The following is a 24,277-nucleotide window of genomic DNA, read 5'->3' on the forward strand; positions in this document are numbered from 1 at the left end:
TGAGCCACTGTGTTGGGGGTAAATAGACAGGGAAGGAAGCCCTTGGCCTCTGGAAAGTTTATGAGAAACTGGCTCCCACAATCCTGTTTAGAACTTAGAACCCTGGCAGGCCCCGTGCATGTCAGTGTGATATTTGACTAAGGGTTTTTCATGCTTGCAGAGAGCATATATCTTTGTGGATCGCCTGTCACCTACATTTCAGGGGGGCCCAAATCTCTAAAGGTAGTGGCCTCAGACTTAGTACCCGTTGTCCATTCCGTTAAGTCCGAGCTGACGCTTCCCTTCCTCCCCGCCTCCTAAGCCAAGTCATTTTAGGAACTAGCCGCGGGGGGCCAGTGCTGGGTCAGCTCTGAGGGATGGGCAGGAGGCTCACAGGGATTAAGGCAAGGCTGGGGACACCAGATTTGGTTTCAAAGTCATATTCATTGGGATATTGGATTGCGTTTGAAGGAGTCACTAATGGAGGTGACCAGCCCCCTGGAAGATAATAACCCCTGAAGATTTTCCATCCTGATAGTGAAATCGAGTCGCCCAGCGACGGGCTGCCACGCGGGATTGCTGTTCCACTTTGCCTGTGTCGAGGGGAGCCAATGACATCTGAGGGCCAGAGAAGGGAAAGCCACTGCCCCTACTTTCTCTAAGTCAGCATTGAGGTGGGACAGCCCAACTTCCCAAACCCACAGAGACACGTGTGGAGCAGGCAAAGGGTGGCCCCCCAGACAGTGAGGGGTGCCGGGAGACCCTCCTGCCGGCCTGAACACCTCCTGCAGAGCCAATGGTAGCCGCTCCGTGTCTACAGACAGCCCGGAAGGCTCCCGGGGCTCCGGGAACACCAGCCCGAGTGGTGTAAACATGTGCGGGGCCCAGGAGGGGAGCTTGACGCGGGTGGGGGCCAGAGGGGGTGCAGTAGGGTTGACCTGTAGCTGATTGAAAGGACCCCCGTGGGGTCACAAGCAGGCTGGGCCTGGGGAGAGGATGGAAAAGTAGCTAAACTTACTGACCTCACCGTGTCGCCAAGGTCAGGCCTTCAGGGGAACGTGGCCTCCAGCATGGCGGACTCAGAAGTTACCCTTTACCGCAGAGCCGGAGTCTAATCCCTGTGGCCTCTCCCCACTGCCAGACCACACTGCTTGCCCATCCGTCTCAGAGCCCGCCGCTGCCTCCTTCTGACTTCCCCTGAGGCCATTCACAGCCTCCTACGCCTCCCCCTCCAAGCAGCTGCCCTGATTCTCTCCCCTGACGGGGCCCAGCGCGGTCACCCAGGACTTCCCTGTACGGTGCAAAGCTGTGGGTGGGTGGCGGGGTGCCCAGAAGGAGCAGGGGGGTTGGAGCCCCCACCCCCAGCTGGAATTCAGCTCAGCCACAGCGAGCTGGGGCCCTCTCTGAGACTCCGCTTAGGGACTTCATTCTACCTCAGCCTGGACTGGTGGTGAGGACCAAGTGGTGAGGTGTCAGCATCCAGCCAGGCACATAGTAGCTGCTAAATTCTCTCTCTCCCTTCAGAACAAGGGCCTCTAGGGTAAGGACTGGGCACTCTTGTTCTCTCCTTGGGACCATCCCAAAGTGGCTGACACAGGATTGTGTGTGTAGGGAAGGCCCCCAAGTCCCCACAGGGGCCAGTGCTCCGAGAGCTGCATGACCCTCCATGGGACCACCAAGCAAGAGGACAAGAGTCAGCCCCAAAGGGCCAGCAGACTGTCCCCAGAGTCTCCGACACACCAAGTCTAGGCTGCTGGACAATGAGCTGAAGGATGTGCAGGCTCTCACACTACCTCTCACATTCCCACCCTCACTGCCCCCAGCCCTCCCCTCCTTGCCAGACTCCCACACAAACCTACCCTCTGCCAACAGGGGCAAAATCAGTAGCGACTTCTACAGGACACAGTTCCCTCACTCCCTTCTGCCTCCTCAGCTGACAGCTTTCAAAAAGTCACATTTCATTATCAAGATGGAAAATCTTCAGAGCTGCTTTCCAAGGGATGGTCAACCGAGCGGCAGCACAGCTGAATGGAAAGAACCAGAAGGCTAGGACAGAATCCTGCTCGGCCATTCGTTAGCCAAGCAATTCCTGGGCCAGTCACTTAACCTCTCTGAACCTCCTTTTCCATATCTGTGAAAGGAGAATCAAGAAGGAAAAATGTACAGGATTTTTAATGAGAGGGTAGAGCAAGTATATTTGAAAGGAGGGAGCAGATTTCATACGATTTGAAGATGATATGATTATATATCCAAATCAGCTGAAAAGCTTTAGAAACATTCAGTATTGATTTAGGTGGTTTCTTCATATGCAAACAACAGCCAGTCAAAGAAAGAAAAGATCTCAATTATAATAAGAATGAAAAATAAAGCCCCTAAGAGTGAATTCCACAGTAACTGTGCAGGATCTACATGAAAAAAATTTAACCTTCCTGTGAGAAATTTTAATAATATTTGAATAAATTTTTTAAAAAGATTTTATTCATTCATGAAGACACAGAGAGAGGCAGAAGGAGAAGCAGGCTCCCTGCAGGGAACATGATGTGGGACTCGATCCCAGGACCCTGGGATCACGACCTGAGCCAAAGGCAGATGCTCAGCCACTAAGCCACCCAGGTGCCTCAATATTTGAATAAACTAAAAGACACATATTCTTGAATACAAAATATTAGTACTGTAAAAAATTTCAGTTTTCTTTACTCAAAGCAGTTCCAGTTAAAGTAGCAACATAATTTCTCTTGACTACACAAACTTATTCTGAAGTTTCTCTGCAAAAGCAAATATGACAAGAGCCAGGAAAATGATAGAGAAAAATGAAGATAGACTTCCTCACCAAGCATGTTAAAGTATTTATCATAGGAGTGCCTGGGTGGCTCAGTCAGTTAAGCATTCAACTCTTGGTTTCAGCTCAGGTCCTGGTCTCATGGGTCGCAGGATCGAGCTCTGTGCTCAGCAGTAGTCTGCTTGGATATCCTCTCCCTCTGCCCTTTCCCTGCTTGCACATGTGTGCATGGTCTCTCTCTCTCTATCTCTCTCCTAAATAAATAGATCTTTTTTTTAAAAAGTATTTGTCATAAACCTGCAACAACAAAAACCCTTTGGCACAGTATACGAATTACCAGGCAAATCCACAAAATAGGGAAGAGTCCATATATAAACCCAAATGCATATGGGAATTTGGTAAATGACAAAAGTGTGATTCAAATCAGTGATGAAAATTAGACTTCAATATATGGGATGAGAACAAACTCCTAAGAATTTAAAGGGGGGGGGACCTAAGCTAGAAACCCACATTATATCTTACACTGAAATAACTTACAAATGAAGCAAAAAAATTTTAATGAAAAATGTAAACCCTAAATGTTCTAGAAAGATACATAAATGACTTAAAAAATAACCTTGGGGTAGGGAGCTTCTCTCCAAGCATAACACAAAATGCAAACATCATTTTTAAAAATGAACATATAAAAAAATTATAAATCTGCATGATTAAAAAATAAATCTCATGGAAAAGGTCAAAAAAACAAACACAACACATATTTGATACATAAGTTAGAAGAGGGTACTTGTTAGGTATTTCCGGTACTAGAGGGGGCTGGCTACTATTAAAAAAAAAAAAGATAAATTGTAAAATGCTTAATGGTTCGATTAACTAGTGGTTTCAATCAGCAGCGCAGAACAGAACGGGTCCCCTCCTGCACATCACCCAGATGCTAGGCTGACAGAGGTCTTGCCAGCTTTGACCTGTGGGATCACGGAGAAGGTTGGTGAGAAACTCCCCAGACACCTGTAGCATCTGTCATCCATGCTCACAGCCCATTGGTTCAGTCACGTGGCTCCACCTGCCTCGATGGAAAACTGACCCCAAAGTGCAGTCCCTAGCTGGCAACCTCTTCACAGAGGCAACTCCACACAGTGGAAGGGAAAGCGCACATTTCTGATGAACAGTCATCCAAACCTCGCTGTGAATTTATGTCACACAAAGACAAGCAAAGGGCAAGGACTGTTAAATTAGAGTTTCATAAATCTACTTAAAAAGACAAGCGGAGCAAAGGATATGAACTCACAGTTCATAAAAAAAAAAAAAGTAAGTCCAAATACCCATTAAACAGAAAAAAAAAAATGCTAAAGCTCACTCTAAATAAATAAATAATAAAAGAAAAAGAACAACAGTAAGATAGCACTTTCTATTTATCAGACAAGTAAGGATAAAAAAGGGTGGTAATGGTTGCTGAGAAGGTGTGCAGTAGACACTTTTACATGCTGTTGGTAAGAGTAGAAATTAGTGAAATGATTTTGGAGAATCACTTGCAGTATCAATAAAAACTTTAAATATATATACCTTTAAATATATATATTTTTTGTTTAGCCCAATAATTTCACACTAAGAAATGTATCCTGTAAATATGCTGGTTAAAGTACAAGGTAACAATACCCAAAATATGGAGAGAGCCCAGATGTCCATCTACAGATGAATGGATAAAGAAGATTTGTAAAAAAATGGGGGCCACCTGGGTGGCTCAGTGGTTGAGAATCTGCCTTCAGCTCAGGTCATGATCCTGGAGTCCTGGGATGGAGCCTGCTTCTCCCTCTGCCTATGTCTCTGCCTCTCTCTCTCTCTCTGTTTTTCTCATGAATAAATAAATAAAACCTTAAAAAATAATAAAAATAAATTAAAATTAAAAAAGAATAATTAAAACAAAATCCAAAACCTGAAACCACAGGTTGTAGATCATGCATTAGGGATGTGGTTATCCCTGGGAGGCCGCACAGACTTCCAGGGAGCCAAAGCGCAGGCAGGAGAGGAGCCCTGGCCCCACATGAGAAGTTCACCTACTGTTACCTGCTGATACCTGCTGAAATGAAGGAGTCAACCATCCAAGGTTGTAGATGCGGTAACATTATTGTTCTAGTTGCTTGTTTTAAACAACCTTTGTCTTTTAAAGGTGCTGTAGTAGCACGAGCTGCTGAAACAAAGTACCAGGGACTGGGTGGCTTACACAATAGGAGATTCCTTCTCAGGGTTCAGGAGACAGAAGTCTAAGCTCAAGGTACCAGCAAGGTCGGTCCCTGGTGAGCGCTCTGTCCCTGGGTTACGGATGGCCACCTTCTTCACTGCGTCCTCATGTGGACTTTCCTCATGGTGGCTGTGGCTGGAGAGAGAGAGGGAGCAAGCCTTCTGGTGTCCCTTCCCACAGGGACACTGATCCCATCACGAGGCCCCCAGCCTCACAACCTCATCTGACCGGAATTATCTCCCAAAGGCCGCATCTCCAAAGGCCGTCGCTTCAGGGGCCAGGTCTTCAACATAAGAATTTTGGAGGGAGACAGTTCAGTCCATAGCAGATGCGCTCTGAAATGCCAGGGATTAAGCAAAATTACATCCGGGATCTGCTTCAAAGTAACAGCACGTTGGAAGGACAGATATAGACAAAATGAGCTCAGCCGTGATTCAATAATATTTGAAGCTGGGTCACAAAGCACATGAAGGTTCCCTATTCTCTTCTGCCTGTTTTGTACATATTTAGAGTTTTCCATCATTAGTTTAAAAAAAAAGCCAGATTATTGTATGATCATCTTTGCAAATTAGAATAAAATATTTAAATATGTATATGAAATTTTTATAATGATTGTCTTAACCTGCTCTTTAACCAGAAGGGATGGCACCAGATAAGAGAGAGGGCTTTGGCTGTATCATTAAAGGAAAAATAAAAAGGTATAGATCCCCTATTATTACATTACACTTAAATACGCTGGTAACACGCATCTGTGGCATGTGTAAGTATTGCCCCAAAACTCAAGTGGAGGAAACATTACCTTTTTTTAGTGCTTTTCTGAAAGCAAACGTAACCTATTCTGAGTCCCTATTTGGCAAAGGTAATAAAAATGTTCATCTCTGTCATTCTGGGACTCCACACCCCGTCCTGGGGAGACTGTGACCACTGTGACCCTCCCAGCATCTTCCAAGTGGTGTTGAGACACCGCAGTGCAAGACCCTTAAAGCTGCAGACCCCACACCCTCACCCTGGTGCCTGAGACCCCCGTCTCCTTCCTCAATTCCACTCCCAAATCGCAAGCCCCCACTGCCCATGTCTCCCATCCCCAGCCTTCGCACAGGGCACACGCAATGGGTGCCCTGAGCCCCGAGGGGTTCTTGCCCAGCTACTGCACAGGTGTCCCCAGACCTCAGGATCCCCATACAGAGAGAGGTGGCCCAGGAAGGGGGCGGTCAGGCCCTTCAGGGACCTGGGGGAAGCCTCTCTACTCTACCCCCCACTGTCTCTCTCAATTACTTTTGCTTTTTTTTTTTTTTTAGATTTTATTTATTTATTCATGAGAGAGAGGCAGAGACACAGGCAGAGGAGAGGGAGAAGCAGGCTCCCCATGGAGAGCCCAATGAGGGACTCGATCCCAGGACCCCAGGATCACTCCCTGAGCCGAAGGCAGACGCTCAACCGCTGAGCCACCCAGGTGCCCCTACTTTATCTTTTTAACCAACTTTTTTTTTTTTTTTTTTAAATCATTGACAGCTTGGGAAACTCCTTTTCAGCTCCACAACTTATTATCAGGAATTCTTCAGGATTGTTACCAAATGTGGGGAAACTTCTTTCAAGGTTCTTTCATATATATATTGGCCAGGAAACGTCACGACATTTCAAGTCTTCTTTTTTTTTTAATATATTTTTTTGTAATTTTTATTTATTTATGATAGTCACAGAGAGAGAGAGAGGTGCAGAGACACAGGCAGAGGGAGAAGCAGGCTCCATGCACCGGGAGCCCGACGTGGGATTCGACCCCGGGTCTCCAGGATCGCGCCCTGGGCCAAAGGTAGGCGCCAAACCGCTGCGCCACCCAGGGATCCCAAGTCTTCTTAAGTGTACAAGTCCATGGTTCTTCTGTTGCTCCCAATTACCTTTGGCAATGCACTTCTTGGAGCTTCCAAACACAGTGATTTCTAAAAGTCATCAGTTAAAATGCTGATTTCTTAGAAGACAGTGCAAGGCAGTCATCTTTCTTGGAAGTAGACATCGGCTTGCTGCAGCTGGGAGAGAAAAGAGAACTAACAATTACCAAACACCTACCGTGTGTCGGTCCTACCGACTGGAGATCCTTTTCAGCCGGTGTATTTAATCCTCTCTCCCCGGCCTTTCAGTGTGAAAGGGCACCACTCAGTTGGGTGTGGTGGGGCTGGGATCGAACCTGAGACCGGGAGGCTGCAGGCCCCAGGACCACAGACAGCCCACAGCTCATGAAGTAGGAGCTTTTGCCCTCTGCTGGGATGACCACAAGACCCCAGAGCACCCGACTGGGGTACCTGGGCCCACGCATATTTTTTCCCTTCTGTTTAAAAATGTTTCCATCAATTGTCCATAATTTATTTTAGGAATGTTGAAGAATTAAAAATAATGCACACAAAAAGGCCTGTTCACAGTAGTAGGTCTTCAATGAGTTATGGCCAACCCTGTGATCCTAATCATCATTCTTCCCCCCACCCCCTCTGCCCCACCGCGTTTCCCCCCCTGCCATAAAAGCACTTTGAACTGCAAAGGTTAGCTGGCTCCTCCCCACCTCCTGGCTTTCCAATTTGGGCTGCTAATGAGCAGATGTTCCTGGAGATGAGAGCAAGTGTGGGGGAGAGGAGAGGCAGGGACTCCCCGTCCCCTCTAGGAGAGGCACCTGCACACCTAGGCCACCCGTGCCCGGTAAAGAACACCTCTGCTGCAACTCGAGGCCTGGCCTGGCTCTCTGGGTCTCCCGTTTTGTGGCTAGAAATACTGGCTTAGCTGAGTCTCCTTTCCTTGCTGGGCCTGTTTCCTGCTTATAAAAGGAGGGAGTTAGACCAGGTGGATTCCCTTTGCTCTTCGGCCCTTTCATTCAGCATTCCCTGGGTGCCCACTGCGCCCAGCCTGGCCCAGGCAGGGGAGGGGAGGGTGAGGGAGACTCCGCAGGCCCTACCTGCTGGCCGCTTACCGGGAAGCTCTCAGAGCCTAGGTTCTTGGAGCCTGAGGCTCCTCAGCGTGTTTCCTCACCTCCCAGACTCCTGCTGTCTCTTTTTAAATGACAGAACCAAAGGTGTCCAGATCAGCCTTTGAAGGACCACCCACCCTTTACAGGGAGACACCCAGAAGTCACTCACCCTATCAGAGAGAAAATGTGAGCCAACCCCAACAGCCCCCCAATTCCCTGCCCTCCTCCCCCCTGCAGCTTCGGGAGGCTCTCTGCCCTGCGTGGAACACTGAGCAGGCAAGGCCCCGGAAGCAAGATGCCTGACTCTCAGCCCCTGGCCACAGCCGTGAGGTCACCCAGCAGCTGCTGGGCATGAGCACGGGCTCCTGCAAAGACACCTGGGACAAAGCCAGCGGGAGGGCTGCAAGGAGCGTCACTCTGGGAGGGTCAGCTTCCAGAGCATGAGGTCACAGGCTTCATGCGCTGAGGTGGTGGAGTGTGTCCTGAAGGAGGTCCTTGCCTCTGCTCCGGTGGTCTGGCTGGCTTGCCACCAACCCAAACATCCCAGGCCCACACCAATGAAAGACGCTGTGGCAGCCAGCCCTCAAAGCCCAGGAAGCCAGCTCATGCCAAATTCCTATGTGCCTCCTGCCACCGCACGGGGCCATAGCACAGCGGTCAAGCACACAGGGGCTGTGGCCACGAGCCTGGGTTCCAGTTCTGGCTTTCTCACCTACTCACTGTGTGATCCCGGGCAAGTTCCTTAACCTCTCTGTGTCTCAGTTTTCTCTTCCGTGACGTGGAAATGATAATAATAACCTTCTACCTTGTAGGGTGGTTGGGAGGATTAATGGATTCTTACATTTTGTGTATGTGTGTGTCTAACATTCTATTGAATCCTCATGTACAAAAGCTTCATATACACGAAGTAGGTTGACTTATAGGAACTCAGCTCCCCAAAGGTTCAGCCCCGACCACAGCTGGCCCACTGGCTGTCCAGTGTGGTGGGATCAGAGATGACTGGACACCAACCCAGGAAGCTCGTCTACTTTGGATCTCCCTGCAGTCGCCCATCTCACATGGCAGGGCACAGTACGTTTACACCGTCTGACCCGTTATATTATTTTGTTTAGTGCTCTGCTCTTTGTTTAAAAAAAAAAATTATATTGCAATTTATTTTATTTTATTTTATTTATTTATTTATTTATTTATTTATTTATTATATTGCAATTTAAAAATTTGGTTAGTTTTCGGTGGGAGGGAACAGTGACAGAGTGGGTCTTCGGAGTCACCTCTGGAGCCAGAGTTGTGGTGTCACCTCCCCTTCCACTTCCCATTATGAACAATAAAGGCAGTTGACACCATAAAATCAATGAATAAAAAAATTTTTTTAAACCCTCGAATACCTTATGTGCATATCTTCATGCACATTAAGTACCTAACCCTCATATATATTATGCACATAATCCTCATCTATATTATACACAGTCTTCATATTATACTTTAGGACAGGGACTGGCACTTAGTGCATCACGTACCTGCTGTATTGTTGTATTATCACCACTTCTTCATGCATAGAATCCTTCATTGTCCATAGCATGCACAGCTTACAAATTCCCTTCATATTCATTGTCTCAAATATAGGTTTGTACACTTTATTCTTCAGCCACTAGAATGTAAGCCTCATGAGAGCAGGGAATTCTCAACCGTTTTCGTTCACTGTATCCTGGAAGCCTAGACTAGTACCTGGGGACAAAATGGATGCTGCATAAATATCTGTTAAATGGGTGGATGAATGACTTCAACAAACATTTCTGGAAAGCCAACTTGTATGCCAGGCACTGAGGATTCAAAGGTTAAAAACTATGGTAATCGGCCTTTGAAAAAGACTCAAGTCAACCGGTAATTTACTTGTAGAGTGATCAAATGCATGACCCTGTGACAGACCAGCCCCAAGAGCAGCGGTTCTCAGCAGTATTTTCGCCCCAGCATCCCCGGGGGACCAGACTCAGCCCCAGCAGAGATGGTGGCTCTCCAGCTGGGGAAGCCTCCCGGAGAGGGTTGGAGGGAGGAAGGGAGGGGAGAACACACACTCTTGAGAATCACTGTGCGGGGTTAGCCTACTAGGAGGATCAAGGTCTGCTGTCCACTGGGTACCATTATGGGTTTGGTTTTGTTTTTTACAATTACATCTTAGATAAACTGGTCCCATGTTTCCATGGAGTCTCTCTGTTCTCACCTTTTGTTGGTAAGATTTTATTTATTTAATCATGAGACACACAGAGAGAGGCAGAGACACAGGCAGAGGGAGATGCAGGCTCTCTGCTGGGATCCCGAAGTGGGACTCGATCCTGGGACCCCAGAGATCACACCTTGAGTGGAAGGCAGATGCTCAACCGCTGAACCACCCAGGTGCCCCTGTTCTCACCTTCTTAAGGCTATTTTGGGCATCTAAGACAGACTGCTGGGGCAGTCTTATCATGTTCAGTATAGTCTTCATACGGGGGGCTTGAACAAATCCACCTCCCTTAGACACAGTAGGAGGGAATGGTGGAAGAAGATGCTTTCCTTTCCCCCATCATGGCTCCTCCTCTTCTTTCTTTGGTATTGGGGATCGAGCAATGACTTGGGAATTGAGAGACGTGAGTTCAAGTCCCAGGTTATGTCGTAGGAAAATGCAAATCAAAATCACAAGGAGATTCCACTTTGTCCCCGCTTGGGTGGCTAGAGCCAAGGCCAGCAATGAGCGTGGGTGAAGATGTGGAGAAGCTGAAGCCCTCATACACTGCCGGTGGAAGTGTAAAGTGGTGCGCGTGCTCTGGAGAACAGTGTGGCAGTTCCTCGAAAGGTTAAACCTAGACTTACCATATGATGTGGCAATTCCATCCCTAGGTGTGTCCCCAAAAGAAATGAAAATGTCTGTACACAGATATTCAGAGCAGCATTATCCACAATAGCCAAAAAGTGGAAGCCACCGAAATACCAGTCCACTGATGGATGGCTGGGCGAAACCTGGCATAGCCACCCAGTGGAATATTCCTTTTCAGCCACAGAAAGGAATGAAGTTCTCATGCATGCTGCAACACGGATGGACCCTAGAAACATGCATGTGAAAGCACCCAGACACTAGAGGCTACATATCGTGTGATTCCATTTCTGTGCAATGCCCAGAACAGGCAAATCTACGAAGACAGGAAGCAGGTTAACGATTTCCAGGAGGAAATCCCTCCCCCAAATGTATCTGGTTGAGATACAGTCATCTTCTTAAGTCCTTACCATACCCTCAGAAGAAATAGGATTGTAATTAAAAGTCACGGCGGGTGCGGGGCGGGGGGGGGAGGTACACCTGAGTGGCTCAGTGGTTGAGCCTCTGCCTTCGACTCAGAGAGTGACCCCGGGGTCCCAGGATCGAGTCCTGCATCGGGCTCCCCGTGGGGAGCCTGCTTCTCCCTCTGCCTGTGTCTCTGCCTCTCTGTGTGTCTCGTGATTAAATAAATAAAATCTTTAAAATAAAAAAATAAAAGTCACAAGGGATTGCCTGTTTAGAGGACTCCTGGAAACCCATCCTGTGTAAAGCGCCTCATTACCTACTCATTTGCCTCTCCTTCCTCGAGCCTGATTGTCACGTGGTGAACTTGCTTCAGGTCAGGCCTTGCTATAGTGGGGAATGGGTGCTGCGCCTAACAGGGTGCTGACGGCCGGCCTGCCGGGGAGAATATTTTAAAGCACTTTTCCAAGTATAAACAAAGCTCCGGATGAAACCTTCCTCTCGTCGATGTCTAACTCTCTGTGATAAATTGTCTCCCTCCCACCGCCCCCACCACCCCTTCTTTTTGAAAGTGCCCCTGAACCAAATCAAATGAGGACAGGCTCCATCTCGGAGGCCTGAGTAAGGAAGCAGACAATAATCTTTTAATGGGATGCTATTTTTCAAACCGACATTTAGCCTACACGAAGCAGCAGACGTGGAAGCAGGGAGGACAGGAGGTGTCTGGAGCAGGAGGGACAGCTGCAAGGCAGGGCTGCAAGGCAGGTGCTTATTACGGCGGAGCCAGCGAGGACCCCAGCTCCCTCCCTGGACTAGGGCTGATGAAAATTAAAATTTTTTAAATTTAAAATTCAAAAATTAAAAAATCATACGGGAGTAGAAAATCCTTAAAAATGAAGTTGGAAGGCATTTTAGAGCTGCAAAGAACCCTAGTGATGGTTTTCCAATCAAACACTTCCTTTGACACATTGGGGTGAGCCCACAGGGGTAAGGAGCCGGCCCAGGGGGACCTGGTCCAGGTGATTGGGGTGGGGCCCAGGGAGGAGGCCCTGGCTCCTCAGCTCCTTCCCAACCATCCTGATGACCTCCAGGAGGAAGCCTTACAGGGGGCAGGTGTGTCTCGCCATCTCCCTCTGGATCCAGCCGACACGGCCCAGCAGCAATATCAGGATCTTTGGTTTGTGGTGGCGGCAGCGGGGAGTTTTTAAGCGTTATTTTCTATTTATAACATGCAATTCTGGCTTTCCTTTATGATACTGATTTCAAGTTTTCTCGAAATTTCAATGTTTCTCGAAACATACACTTGTGTCCAAAAGAGTGAATTATTTAAAGAAAAATAGTGTATAAATAAACAGGAACCAGATATGTCAAAAATCTGGAAGACGACACATGAATGAGAAGCATTCATCTGGTGCAAACTGGCAATAATCGTGTAAATTCGTCCCTGAAATACACACATACACACACACGCACACAATCCCTGGCTAGTGTTTAGCCAGTCTCGGCTTACATATCACCGGTGACAGGAAGCTTACTACTTTTCTGCTGAGTCTCTACCAATGTGTAGAAGGACATTGCTCCATGGTCAAAATAAGAAAGCTCCTATTTAATACTTCCCAGCGTCAGAACCCCTTCCCGCAGCCCCAGTGCTGCCCCGCCGAGACTGCATAGGTTCTGACCATCCTTCCTGGCAGGTCCAGGACTGAGCTCTGTGGACGACTGGTCCCCAAATACAGGCTTCCAACTCAAGTCTGGGGACGGTTGCGTGAGGACTCTGAGGTCCCAGCGGAAGGGAGGCAAAGAGCTTTCTCTCTCTCTGAGTCTGTACTTGGGTGGAGGGATGGAGAGGGCTGGGCATGTGGCCCTCCAGACCCACAGGCCTCAAAGGCAGCACCGGGAATTCTGGGGCTGCAGAGAGGAAAGGAAGGAGAGGCCGGGACCCCCGCCCCCAAAACAGACCTCTAGGACTTCGTAAATTTGTGGAAGCCTCTGATGGAGAGGGACCCTGAAGCCCCCGGCTCGGCCTCTGAGGTTCTCACTGCCACACTCACATGCACACACACAGTGACTTAGGGAACCCTGCCCAGGAAGCAAAAAAGGTCTCCCTTTCCACACACGACCTCTGGCCCATCATTTTGTGGCCTGGCCACTGTGCATTTTCAGGGATCCCCGCGGTCCTGTTGGCAGGCGAGTCCCAGACACCCCACCATTCCAGGCCTGCTTCCTTCCCATCAGCTTCAGGGATGTGCTGCTTCTAGCAACTCCTCAGCCAGCTCCCAGACACAACCTTGCTGACTTTCTTCCCAGCCCCAGTGTCCTCAGCTGCCCTCCCTCCCCCTCCTGTGGTGCAGGTCATCAGTCCCTTTTCTTTCATCCTGGCACAGCTGCCAATCAGCACACAGAAGTGAGAAGTGAGCAGACCAACAGACAGCAGGAGGTGACTGTTTCCAGGCTTTGCAGAGAGGTCCCTCCTGCAGGGGTGCTAGAGCCAGCCCCCATCCCCTTTGATGGCTCAGGAAGTCTCCAGCACTGTGCTGCTGACATTTATCCCAGCGCCCTCCTTCCCACCTCCACCCCCAGTGGGGGCCCTTCCCTCACCCAGGAAAAGTCAAGTGAGGTCATTCTGTGCCAGCTCAGAAGTCTCTGGAATCACAGGTCCTGTCCTTCTAGCTGGCTCTCTGCACACAGATGCCTTCCCTGGCCACCCTTCCGGCATGGCGGTTACTGGGAGAGGCTAGCCGGTGGGCCACCCTGAACACCTGGGGATTTTCCGAGCCCTGGTGAGAACAAATATGGAAAGAGTTGCATTTGGTTTTTCCTACTTGAGACTTTTTTCAACTGATCTGAAGCAAAAAGGTAAAATGTGGGGGCACCCCAGTGGCTCAGTGGTTGAGCATCTGTCTTTGGCTCAGGTCATGATCCTGGGGTCCTGGGATCCAGTCCTACATGGGGAGCCTCCCTCTGCCTATGTCTCTGCCTCTCTCTGTGTCTCTTATGAATGAATAAATAAATATAATTTTTTTTAAAAAAAGTAAAATGTGTTTCCTTACCCCAAATTTTAAGCAAAAAGTAATTTCCCACTTTCCAGCTCAAACTTGATTCAAATCTCCTGTAATCCGCTACCCCCCCACCCACCCCCAGGACAGGGGCTGCAAGTGGCCACCTAGCCCCGGGGCAGGGGTGACCTGGAGCAATGTCTTCTGGGCCAAGCCCCTCTCTGACAGTCCTCAGAAGGTGACAGCCTCTGTCCTCCTTGCCGTTCCCGTCTGCTCGGCAGCCCTGCACAGGGTGGCAGAGAGCCCACCCGGGAACGACAGTCCATTCTCCCAGAAAGGGCCACAGCCCAGGCTCCACAGGCCAAACGCAGACCAAGGCAAGTGGAAAGGTGTAGGTTCCCCGGAGCTGAGGGCAGACCATCCTCAAGTTCCCAAAGACCAGCTCTGTTCCGTGTTGCTTGTTGAATGTAGAAGGCAGGGGAGCAAGGAGGAGAGACGGTGGGGACCGTCCGTCTCAGGACGCTCCTGTTCTCCTGAGAGGAGAACGTTGCAAAATGGTGCAAGCATTTGGGCGCCTTGCCCTGCCAACCAAGGTATTTCATAGACGGGCAAGACGAATTCACGGTTTGAAAAAATAACCACGGGGATCCCTGGGTGGCTCAGCGGTTAAGCACCTGCCTTCAGCCTGGGGTGTGATCCTGGAGCCCGGGATCGAGTCCCACGTCGGGCTCCCTGCATGGAGCCTGCTTCTCCCTCTGCCTGTGGCTCTGCCTCTCTCTCTCTCTCTCTCTGTCTCATAAGTAAATAAAAATTTTAAAAAATCTTTAAAAAATAAACATTTATATTATTAAAAAGAAAAAATAACCACAAGAGCGGTTACCTCAGGGGCCGGGGTCAGACACTGACTGAGGTGGACGTGCAGGAAATTTCTGGGGTGATAGGATTCTTTCTACTTCAGAAGAGAAAACCCGTGAACAAATACCAAGCTCTCGAGCAGCGCTAATGGAACATTTCTGCGGTGATGGAAATGCTCTGTGCCTGGTTCATGCAGTACAGCTCCCGGCAATCACTGGGCTGTGTGGCCTTGAAACCAGGCATGCAGGCACCCCAGCCCCCCAGGCCCGCGGAGGCCAGGCCAGGGCCTGCTTCTCCGTAGAGACAGAGGGGGACTCACCCAGGGCGGCACACGGCCACCAGCCGGACGGGCAGGGAGTGCCAAGTCTCCGGATTCGGATCCGGAGGTGTGCACTGGCTCCCCTGGCGCCCGGAGGAAGGGGGCAGCCCCAGGGTCGGGGGCAGGGGAGCCCTGAGGGTGGAGGAGCAAGCCCCAGATCTCAGCCAGACGCCGGGAACTGCAGCCCCAGCCCTGAGAGCACAAGCTCCGGGGGCTGCCTCTGGGCCAACGGGGACAAACCCCAGCCCGTGCCGACACTGCACACTTTACAACACGCTTCCACGCACGCTCTCCTTCCTTCCTTCCTTCCTTCCTTCCTTCCTTCCTTCCTTCCTTCCTTCCTTCCTTCCTTCCCTCCCTTCCGTCCGAGTGGTGGTCCGCAAACACGGGGGAGAGGCAAGAGGTCCAGACTCTGAGTCAGACTGCCGGGGTTGGAATTTGGATATGCCGGGCCCAGACATCTGTCACATGGCCCATCTTAGCCTCTCTGTGCCTCAGTTTCCCAACTTGTAAAATGGGAATAATAATAGCAGAGGCCTCACTGAGCTGTCATGGGAATTAAATGAAACGATCCGCTCACACAAAGCCCTCCTCATTAGTATGATCATACGGCTGCTGCTGCTCTTTCCGGGCGGTCATTGTCAAAGAGCGGGCCAGAGCTGGAGGGGGGCCAGGGGGTGCGTCAGCATCAGTGCCAAGCCGCCTGGCCGCCGCAGGCGGGGCTGGAGCTACAGCACCCTCTCCCCTCCCAGAGCCAACCCCGGAGCTGCACTCGGCTCTGAAGTGGCTGCCCTTAGAGGGAGATTACCTTTGGCTCCTGAATCTCCCGCTTGGAAGTGTGTCCTCTGGAGCTGACTCCCCAGGTCCAGATTAGTCCCCAGGAGCATCACCGCCAGAGCTAAGGGTCCGTCTCCTGCTGCCCAGCCAGCAGCTCCTGGCCCTTCTTCCCGGAGGCCGTGGTCAAGAGGGGAGGTTTATAGGATCAAATTCATGTAGGAAGAGAGGGACCCTCCCATTGTACCACCAGCCCACCCGGGGGTGGGGGAAGGACGGGCAAAGCCCCCACTAGTCAACTGTGTGTGTGCACATTTGTGTGAGAGTTTTTCCATTTGTAGAGCATCACACTCGAGAGCTAACTTGGTAGTTATGAAAACCTAGACGGGCAGGTGTTTTTTATTCCTAGTTTCAAGATGAGAACTGAGTCACTGAGGGGCTAAAGGACCTGCCCAGGATCAGCTGTGTTAACTCTTGCGGAGTGTTACCAGCATCCCATCAATGATTACATTTCTGGAAAGTTCCCCGAGGGCACCACCTATAATCAGAACGAGCACTGCTGAAGTCAGGGCCAGGGGTCTGTCCAACCGGGTGTCATGGCTTCGTTTTCCTTAGCCCCACACCCGGGCATTGCCATTGTGCCATCCCCCAGAAACAACCCACACACCCCCACCGGCTGGTGGGTGGCATATTCGGGTCCAGTGCACAGACCATTTTGCAGCACCTCTGTGCTAAGCACTGTGTCTGGGGCAGCTAGGCGGCGGGGTGATGATAACGGCGACACACGAGTTGCAGAGGCTGGCTTTGCAAAGGTAATAGGCATCCAGTTGCTTAGACACCAGGGTTCCAGGCTGAGCTATGATTCATGTCCACAACTGGGGAGAAAAATCTGTTGATAGTTGGCTGCAAAGATAATGCCTTGTAAGTTTAAGTGACATCCTGTGTCTTAATTATGGTAATAGCTGCCGTCACGGAGCACCTCCGGCTCGCCAGGCCCTGCACTAGGTGCCGTAAATAGCACAGCCTCAATCAAATCTCACCTTAATTGATAGACACCTTGTGAAATAGCCCTATCATCAGAGCCTTACACATGAGGACGCTGAGGCCTACCAAAAAGCCACCAGCCCAGCGTCCTGATGGTCGTGCCAGGACGTGAACCCGGGCTGTGCGATTCTAAAGTCTCATGCTGAACTGTGACTGTAGGTCTCTCACTACAAAAGACACACAGCACATGCCACGTGAAATATCCCATTTAAAACCCATCTGATCGGGATCCCTGGGTGGCGCAGCGGTTTGGCGCCTACCTTTGGCCCAGGGCGCGATCCTGGAGACCCGGGATCGAATCCCACATCGGGCTCCCGGTGCATGGAGCCTGCTTCTCCCTCTGCCTGTGTCTCTGCCTCTCTCTCTTTCTCTCTGTGTGACTATCATAAATAAAAAAAAAAAACCATCTGATCACCTTGAGCCACAAATATATAAATAAATTTCCTCCTTATTCAATTTATTAATCCTCTGTCTACCCCCAACCGAGGACTTTGGCCGCATTTTTGTCCACAGCATAAATCGAATAAGCCAGTCTTGGCCTATCTGAGCATACAGGGTTCCTAGGCTGAAACCTGGGTTTGAACCTCATTGTTCCATCTTGTGGCCAATTCAGATGACCCCTAGGCTGGACGTCATGCTGTGCCCGGGACACATCACCTAGGGCAGAGGTGCTTGGGGCTTGGAATAGGGCTCTGAATTCTAGCAGCCATGTGTCCTGGGGTAGGTAGTCCGTTCACATCCCTGTAGCCAAGCTTCACCTGTCAGATAGGCTCCAGGACCCCACCTTCCCAGCACAGCCGAGATGACGTCAGAACAGATGGTTCTACCTCTGACTGGCCCCTTGCTGTGCACCAGCCACTGTGCCTACCTTATCTAACTTGATCCACACAACAGCCCTGCAAGGTAGGTACTATCACAGCCTGCATTTTACAGATGAGAAAGCCGAGGCTCAGAGGGACAAATGATTTGTGCAGGGTTAGACAAGGAGTAAGGGGCATGTCCATGTCCATTCTATACATGGCCTTGCTCTTGAGCCCCTGGCAGCTCTGCGGGTGCCCTGCAGCCTGTAGAGCTCTGTAGAAGGTAAAGCCCAGCTCCTAGCACCTGCTCTCACCAGGTGGCCTCGTTTCCTGGCTAATCCTGTTCTCTTGATCTTAGGCTCACTGATTCAGAAGTTATAGAAGAACCTCATCTCCTCCAGACTTAAAAGCTGACTTGTGCCTGATGGTGCCCGTCTCTGGAACATATACTCCTTGATGCATCAGCCAGCTCTGTGCAGCTCACAACACAGGGCAGGGGTTTGACTAATGTTGACACAGAAACCCATTAGTGTCCCATCCCCGTCTCGGTGGAGTCCCGCACTCATGACACCTGGTGGGCTCAGATGAGACACTGCATCTCCGGGCATCAAGGCGGAACATTTGGCATTCCCCAGCTGGCTCTGGCAGGTCTCTGCAACTGCCTGAAACAAAGCAAGTCCTGACACAAACGTCAGGCAGATCGATGTTGAGCTGCCTTGGGTAGGAGCTCATTAAGGGTTTGCTGCTTCCAGGACTGCTTGAGAGGCCCCCTCTCCCTAATCCTCAGCACGGTCTCATCCGTCTTTAACCATCCCCATTCCCGACGCCCCTGTAAGCCCACTGATCTAGTGCGAGGGCCTGTTCTAAATGCTGACATGTACTAACACATTCACTCTTGTGACAGCTTTTAACCACATGCTAGGTTTGCTGGGAAAAGCCCTGATTTGTACTGTTACAGCATTTCACATCAGATCATATCATACTGTTTGAGCCAGTAATACAATTTCATGGTAAGAAATATAAAAAGAATACAAGGATCTAAGACGGCCTGTTCCCAGGATGAGCTGTCCTGCAACAGCTTCTAAACAGGAACAAGATGGGGTCTGCTCTCTCCTCCAGCGGACAGCTCCCCACTGACCCTGGCTGTGGCCTGGAGCAGAGCTGAAGACTTACCACCCTTGGGTCAGAACCATGGAGCTGATGCTTTCTGAACTTGGATCTTCCAAGGACCCTGTCCCAATTTTTGCCCCATTCACATAGTGCCTCTACTTTTTAGTTCTTTACATAATAATTATCTTTAAATTAGTTCACTTTGATTTAAATAATCTTTAAAGGAAACACTAGCCTAAAAGAGACAGTGTGGAGTGACTCCTAAGAATGTGGGCTCTGGATTGGAGCCAAGCATGGCCCTTTCCAAACTGTGACTCTCTAGGTAGCTTACTAAAATTCCCTGAACCCCAGTTTCTATACACAGAAAGCGGAGTACTAGAACCCCTCTCATAGGTTGTCATGAGGATAAAAAGAGCTACTAATCAGAAAGCATTCAAAACACTGCAAACAGTGTTTGAACTTGATATGTGCTAGCTACTGCTAAGGCATATTCCTTGCCATAAGTAGGACATAACTACAAAAATAAGCACAAAGGAAACCAAACAATTTATGAAACATTAGCCAGAGACTGCCTGCCTGAAGCCCAGTTTTCTTTGTTAGAATTGAGATGCAGAAAGTTTAGAAGTACTGAAAACCTATAATCCGTAAATGAGATATAGTCACAAGTATTGAGGAGAACTGAGAGGAGAATCACTGTCTCATCCTGTGATACACTATTGTCATTGCCACCCCTGTGTCCCATCTACAATCAGCTTGCATATTATCTATGACAGTCCACACTCTGGGACCAAGTCAAGCAGAAAACTCCTGGGGGAGTTACGCCTCTCTAGCAAAGGGGCTTGCTGATTTGACAAAGTGCTTTTTCAAACTATTTGTCCTGGATCCTTCTCCACCTCCACCCTCATTCTGCTGTGTCTGTCTTCCCCAGTGAGAATAACTATGTCCAATGTCAGCTGCTCTTCATGGAAGAGTGTGCTTGTGTGAACAGCCTAGAGGCAGAAAAGAGGTTGAGCCCAGTGTGTGAAAATGCACCTCAGTGGAGCCTCAAGGGTCCCTTGCACACACTGCAGAATTTGAGGGAAATTTCATATTTGCTTTATTAAGTTCTTGACCAACCCAGTGAAAAATTCAGACATATGATGCTAAAACCAAAGAAAGCCACAATTAGCTTAAACTGCACAGGTAGTAGATGACATTAAGGAATTAAAAAAAATTTTTTTTTAAAAAAAGGAATTAGTATTGCTAGGTAGGATGATTTTGTGCTTATGATTTTTTTTTAAAGTCTGTGTCTGTTAGAGAAAAATATGCCAATGCCTTGGATTTGCTTTGATTACTCCAGTAAAGAATAAAGAGAAGGAGGAGGAGCAGGAGGAGGAGGGGGAGGAAGGAGAGGAGAATGAAGGAGGGGGAAGGGAAGGAGGAAGAAGGAGGGGAAGGAGGAAGGGGAAAAGGAGGAGGGGAAGGTCAGGAGCAACAGCAGAATGGGAAGAATATATTTTTTAAAGGATGAAAGAATATTGATATTTAGTGAAGCAGAGCAATGAACACATAGGAATTCATTACATTTGTTTGATATGTATGTGACCCATATGTATTACAATTCATATGTATGTTTTGATACATAGATTCATACATACACACATTTCTCATAATAAAAAAAGTTTTCTTAAAAATTTATGCTTAGTATATTCAAAGAGATAAAAGGAAAAAAATATCAACAATGCTAGCAAAGAAAGAACTAGGAAAAAACATCCCAGACTTGAAAAAGAAATCTAGGAATCCTAGGACTGAAAAACACAGCAAAGAGGAATTACTCAATGGATAGGCCGATATTCCTAAGCAGAGAAGTAATGAATTGAAAAATTAGTTAGAAAAAAAATCTTGGGGATCCCTGGGTGGCACAGTGGTTTAGCACCTGCCTTTGGCCCAGGGCGCGATCCTGGAGACCCGGGATCGAATCCCACGTCAGGCTCCCGGTGCATGGAGCCTGCTTCTCCCTCTGCCTGTGTCTCTGCCTCTCTCTCTCTCTCTCTCTCTGTGTGACTATCATAAATAAATAAAAATTTAAAAAAGAAAAAAAAAATCTCCATTGGGACACCTGGGTAGCTCAGTGGTTGAACGTCTGTCTGCCTTTGACTCAGGGTGTGATCCTGGGGTCTGGGACCAAGTCCGACATCAGGCTCCTTGTGGGAGCCTGCTTCTCCCTCTGCCTATGTCTCTGCCTCTTTCTCTCTCTCTCTCTCTCTCTCTCTCTCATAAATAAATAAATAAAATCTTTAAAAAAGAAAAAAGAAAAAGAAAAAGAATCTCCGGAAAGGAGCATAGAGAGGAAAATATGTATGGAAAAATATTTTTTTAAATGTTAGAGACTTAGACAAAACAGTGAGAAGGTCCAACATATTTGTAACCAGTCTCAAGAAGAATGGAGAGGAAAGGGGACAAAAAAAATATTTAAACTTATAATGGGTGAGAACACTGCCCTATACATGAAAGCCATCATGTCACAGATTTAAGAATCCCTACAGCCTCCAGGCCAGCTATGTTAAGGAGCAGGGGGAGAAAACACCCAGCCACATCAGAGTCAAACTATAGGGAACAAAGGACAAAGAGAAAAATCTTAAAAGCAGGTTAAGTGAAAACAAATGAGCAAATGAACAGATTAACTTCTAAGAAACAGCAATTAGACAAACAACTGACTTCTCAAAAGAAACAAGGGAAAGTAGGAGTCAGTCAAATGACATCTTTCAAAACTGAAAGAAAGGACCTGCAACCTAGACTTCTATACCCAGCAAAGTTATCCTTCAAGACGAAGATAAAATAAGAGTACTTGCAGACCATCTGGGGAAATGTTTCACCAAGAAGTGAGCAAAAGGAAGTACTAAAGGGCGTTCTTCCAACAGAAAAGCAGTGATTCCAGACTGAAGTTTGCAGATGCAGGTTGGAATAAAAAGCAATGAAAATCATAAAAATACGAGTCAGTATAAGTGACCACAGACCGTGTAAATAATAATAATGTATAGACCTGCCTGGGTGGCTCAGTCAGGCCAGTGTCTGGCTCTTGATTTCAGCTCAGATTATGATCTCAGAGTCATGGAATCAAGCCCTGTGCCAGGATACGTGCTCAGTGGGGAATCTGCTCAAGGTTCTCTCCCTCTCCGTCTGGCCCCCCCACTCCTATTAATTAATTAATTAATTAATATATAAATAGATAAATAAATAAATAAATCTTTTTTTAAAAAAGGAATAATAATGTATTGTTGAGTTTAAAATATTAAGAAATTTAAATATGTGTCATCAATGGACATGTAAGTCAAGAAAAGTGTCCATGAAATCACAATGTTTTAACAGTCTTCCACTGTCCAGAATGATGGCATAACTAGTAATCACTTCTAGGTTTTTGATAAGTCAAAGATGAAGGTTCCAATTTCTGAAGTGAACACCAAAAAAATATTAAATTTGTATAACTTCCAAGCTAACAGAGAGTGTGAAAGGAATGATAATATACTCAATATATCCAAAAGAGCAAGAAAAGAGGAAAGGGGGAATTAGACTAGGCAGGAAAAATAGAAAGAGCCTGGTAAAATGGTAAATTTAAATTTAAATATATTAGGAACTACATTAAATAATTAATATATTAGTCATTTATTATTAATATAAACTGTTAGTATTTAAATTTACACCATAACTAACATGAGTAATATATTAAGACACATGCATTTGAGGCTATACATTTCTCCATAAGCATATCTTTAGCTATAACCTACATATTTTGATATATAGTATTTTCATTATCATTCAGTTTCAAATAATTCACAATTTTCATTGTGATTATTCCTTTGGTTTATGTTTATTCAAAAGCAAGGTTTAAATTTCCAAATTTATGGCAAATTATTTTTTCTAGCTCATTTATTTTTAAAGATTTTATTTATTTATTCATGAGAGACACACAGAGAGAGGCAGACACAGGCAGAGGGAAAAGCAGGGACCCTGCAGAGAACCTGATGTGGGACTCAATCCCACGGCCTCAGGATCACGACCTGAGTCAAAGACAGGAGTTCAACCACTGAGTCACTCAGGTGCTCCTCTAGCTCATTTCTAACTTCATGACATTGTAAGGGGGAAAAAAACCCTCTGTATTATTTTAGTCCTTTTTTTTTTTTGTACTTGCTTTATGGCCCAGGATATGGTCAAGTTTTTTAATAAATATTCTACATTAGCTTGAAACCACATGTGTTCTAAAGTCATCAGGAGCTGTATTCCATATATCCATTGGTTCTGTTTTGCTGATTGTGTTTAAATCTTTTTTACTTTTGTCTAATTTCCTTATCAGTTACAGAGAAAAGTATGTTAAAATCTGATTATGATTGTCAATTGTTTCTTTGGGTTTGTCAGTTTTTTGTAGGTGTTTGAGACTAAGTTATTAAACATACAAATTTTAATTTCCTCAATTTTCTGGTCCATTTGCTTTCTACATGGAACTTAAACATTGACAAAGAAAAAATGCCAAATTTTCCCAGATGTTACAAAAAGAAACACAGTCCAACTCATATTATGAAGCCTACAGAATTTTGATACCAAAAGTGACAGAAACACGAAGTGGAAGAACTATGAGCCAAATCTTGTTCTTGAGTTTTATATTTTATTAATGCAAAATTCATTAATAAAATATTAGCAAGTTAATTTCAACTGTCTCTAAAAAGGTGGTCTCTAAATGCCATGACCACACTGAGTTTTATTCCAAGTACAAAGATGGCTTAACACTATGCCATATAGCGCAATAACGAAATAAAGGATAAAAATCATGTTGTCTCAATAGATTCAGAAAAAGCATTTGATAAAACTCAACATTAATTCATTCATACTTTTAAAGAAAATTCAGACAAATAGAAGTAGAAGGAAACTTTGTCATCTGACAAAATGTACAGTAGACTTCAATTATTCTAGAGACTCAGTAGAAGGTAGATAGCACCCTCAGATGCGGTGACCTGAAGAGTTTAATACAATAATTGCTTAGAAAGGTGGGGGAGCATTTAAAGAAACAAACAAGGTGTAATGTAGTATCCTAGAGCTAGTAATGGACAGGAGGAACTACTATAAAATGGGGAAAGTTGGCTATATGGAGGGGGCTACATGACATAAGCTGTGGCCTTTGGTAGGACACACCTAATCTATATGACATGGCAGTGAG

General features: G+C 47.2%; 1 long non-coding RNA gene across 3 annotated transcripts in view; it reads right to left on the reverse strand.

Annotated features, from left to right (window-relative positions):
• Positions 1–6,693: 6,693 nt before the first annotated feature.
• Positions 6,694–24,277, reverse strand: part of LOC144312416 (uncharacterized) — a 68,657-nt gene continuing 51,073 nt past the window's right edge. For all 3 annotated transcript variants that reach the window (XR_013377878.1, XR_013377879.1, XR_013377877.1), the window contains exons 6-7: positions 9,462–9,669; positions 6,694–7,018 (exon numbers count right to left, since the gene is read on the reverse strand). This is a non-coding gene — a long non-coding RNA (uncharacterized LOC144312416). The remainder of the gene's footprint in view (positions 7,019–9,461; positions 9,670–24,277) is intronic.

The sequence above is a fragment of the Canis aureus genome, chromosome 4, assembly GCF_053574225.1.
Source record: "Canis aureus isolate CA01 chromosome 4, VMU_Caureus_v.1.0, whole genome shotgun sequence".
Lineage (NCBI taxonomy): Eukaryota > Metazoa > Chordata > Mammalia > Carnivora > Canidae > Canis > Canis aureus.